Raw genomic sequence first — 3437 nt, 5'->3', positions numbered from 1 at the left:
GCCCCTGGACGTTAATTGGTTCCGGGGGGAGGGAAGGGGCAGTGGGGAGGGGTGCAGCCCTGCGGCTGCGGGGTGGGAACTTGGCCCCGACCGGGGTGCGCTGTGGGGAAGGGCAGAGACCCCAGACCGCGCTGCCTCTCCTCTCTGCTCTTCTTCCCCATTCGCCTGCCTTGCTTCAGCCCCTCTGACACCCATCCATCCTTCCTCTGTGCATCTTTGGTTTTGCCTGGCATTGTATCCACCCTTTATTTCTCTCTTTCACCCTGTCCTTCCCTTCCTTTCCTCTTCCCTTCGTGGTTTCGGTTTTCTATAATGTCTTTCTTTTTGCCTGTATTTCTTTTTCTTTCTGATTTTCTCTCTTCCTTTTTCTTTCAGACTTTCTGTCTTTTCTATCCTATTCTCTCTTCCTCTCTTTCCCGTTTTCCTTTTTTTCCTTTTCCTTCCCAGCCCCTTTCAGCCCCCCACTTTGCTCCACACCCCCCACTTCACCCCTGCCAGGATCCTTTATTGCTCCCCAGCCTTGCCAGGGCTATAGGTGGCCCCCGGCTTGCAGGGTGAGCAGAGCCCCGGCGGTTGGGGTGACAGGGCCCAGAGGAGCCCCCAACCTGGGGTGTCCTGGGGCAGGGAGTGCTTCAAGGGGCCAAGGGTGGGTGCCCTCTGCCCTGGTGCATTATTGGGGTGACGGCACCACAGCCAGGGACACACGGGAGGGCTCAGGAAAGGGGAACCCCTCTGGGCACAGCAGGACAGTCTGGTCCTGTGGGCACCACCTGCAGCGGGTGCATCTGGTGTCAGCCCTGAACGTTTTGGGGTGCACAGGAGGGTCCTGAGGGACACAGCAGCCCGGGGAAAACCACACAAGCTGGCATCACCCTGGAGAGAGCCGGGGCTCACTGTGATGAGGCTGCACATGGCTCCGTGGGTCACTGGCAGGGAAAATATCCCAAATCCAGCGCTGTGCAAGGCTGGAGCCCCTGGCAAAGCATGGGAGGTGCCCACTGTCTTGCAAGTGGGTCGAGAGTACCACCAGCACCTGCTGCTGTGGAGTTTGGGGTTTGCGTGGAGTGCCTGGACCTGCTGCAAAGCCTTTACAGCTCCCAGGAAAGTGCCTGGAGCCTCAGGTAGGACGTGCTTACAACTCCGCACGCTTGGAGAGTGTCTTTCGTGAGGAGGACTGACAGCCAGCACTGGCTATCCTCACAGATGTGGGACGTGGCACGGCTGAGGAGCTTTAGGGGGGTCCCTGCCACGGACAGTCCACCTTCCCGCTGATGCCATTCACTCCTTCAGCGCACTGACCCCGGCACCGTCCCAATAACCCCCAAACCACGCCAGGTGCCGAAGCGACCCCCCGGCTGTCATTCCCTGCGTCAGGAGTACGCATGGCTCCACCTGCTGCCGTTAATTGCGGGGGCGACACGCTAATTACTCCCGGGAGCTTTCCTTAAAAGCGGTGCCGCCGCTACGGCTCCTCTTTCTAGGGCAAGCTTTTGGGGATTTCCCGGGATGCTGAGCCGTGGTCCCGGGGGACGCGGGGACGCCGCGGGGACGCCGCGGGGATGCCGGGGGCGGCAGAGGCGGGCAGGCACCGCCATCTAGTGGGGCCGCCGCGGGGCCAGCGGGGACGCTCGGGATGTGCGGGGCCCCGACGGGCTCCTTCCCGAGGATGATGCTCCGGGCTCCTCTCCCGCGGCAGCTCCGCCTCTCCATTAGCCCCGGGACGGCTTTGCGGCTGGATCCTTCCTGCGCCCGGGTAGGTTCATAGGGGCGGTGTAAATTATGCTCTCCCCGGCTCCCTGCGCTCCTCCTGGGTCCCGGCGCTGCTGGAGAGCCGGTGCTTTCCCTCCATGAGGGAGTATTCGGGAGCCTGGCGCACACCTGCAGGTCTCAGCACCTCAGCACATACAGCATCTCTTCCATCTAATCCAAAGACTTTACGGCCCAGTGATCTGGGGACCTGTCCTGCAGTATCCTGCAGCACCCTGCTTTATCCCTGTTCCTTGTGACTCTCTCTGCAGGCACGGTGCTAAGCCCCAGGACTTTCCCCATGGGGTCTGATTATGCTGAGGGGTGCCTGCCTGTCAGCTCCCTAAAAAAAGCTGTTAGACAGGACACGTGTGGTGCAGCAGGTGTCTGCACTGTTACAGACACACAAAGCTCACACTGTTCCTCTCCTTAAGTACAAAAAATCTACAGGACTAACAGGCAAGAAATTTGATCAAAACGTTAGGCTTTGTTTTGGTGAAATCTGATATCAGACTCCGAAGTGATGCACAAGCAGGACGTGGCATAAGGGCGGGCAGCACCTGTGGTCCTGTGCAGTTGGGTGTTGCATGAAGGGGGGGTTACAAGAGTTCCCCTTGGGCCATTCAGGCTCAGGGCTTGGTCACAGCAAGACCGTCACTCCCCAGAGCTATGCTGGCTCTCCTTAGGTCAGCGTGAGTGCCATTGCCAGACACTGCTCCTTTGTCCATCGACAATGCTGCTGCATGGGAAACAGGGAAGGGAATCTCCCTTTTTTTTTATCTGACTTTCTCTGTCGGTGGTCGATGCTGTGTCATGTCACTGCTCAGGGCAGAGGCTGGCTGGGCTGTGGCATCAGCCCCTTGTGCAGGATCCTCTCTCAGCATCACAGCCCAGAAAATGCAGTTCTAGGGCACGGCTCAGGCATTTCTCTGGGATAGACCTGCCCCTGCGAGCCTGTGCCAGAGCCCACGGCTGCGTCTGCCTCCAAAACCCACCCCCAAGGGGCATCCTCAGTGTGCTGTGGAGGAGCCTTGGTAGGGAGGAAGGGCAGCCTTCAGCTTTGAGGAGCCTCTTCCCTGCGTCCTGCGGTGCTCAAGGTAAGACTGCTCTGTCTGCAGCCAGGCCATAATAATCAATAACAAATAATAATAACAGATAATAATAACAATAACAATAATAATATCTATATAAATGTGTATATAATATATCTAATGTCTAGTGTATACATTATGTATATGTTATTATTATATAATAATATACCTATAAATGTGTATATAATGTTATTATTATTATTATTCCTCCAATAAATGTTGCTGTTGTTCCAAGAAGGCTGAGCTCCTCTTTGCAAGGTATGTATCTCTAGTTAATCCCTAATCTGTTAAAACTGGAAAATCTGCTATCAAGATTTAATTTCAATACCCAGCATTTGAAAATGTGTTATTCAGCTGTGGATGTCTAAGGCAAGGCTAAAATAGTTCCCCTGTTTTGAAAATAATATGAGCGGTATAATATTTCTTCTCTACTTTCCCTGCTGCTAAGGTCTCATTTGGAGGGGGGGGAGAAGGGAGTGGAAAGACCTTATCCAGCACAGAAGGTGTTGGTGGTGGGTTTTAAACGAGCACACACAAAAAGCAAAATGCATAGGGGAAGTTTCTGTGAGATACAGTGTTGTCCTGCAGAATGCAGGGTAA

Source organism: Pseudopipra pipra, chromosome 4, assembly GCF_036250125.1.
Source record: "Pseudopipra pipra isolate bDixPip1 chromosome 4, bDixPip1.hap1, whole genome shotgun sequence".
In the NCBI taxonomy this organism is placed as follows: Eukaryota; Metazoa; Chordata; class Aves; order Passeriformes; family Pipridae; genus Pseudopipra; species Pseudopipra pipra.
The sequence above is the reverse complement of the archived record's forward strand: the minus strand, read 5'-3'. Positions refer to the sequence as shown.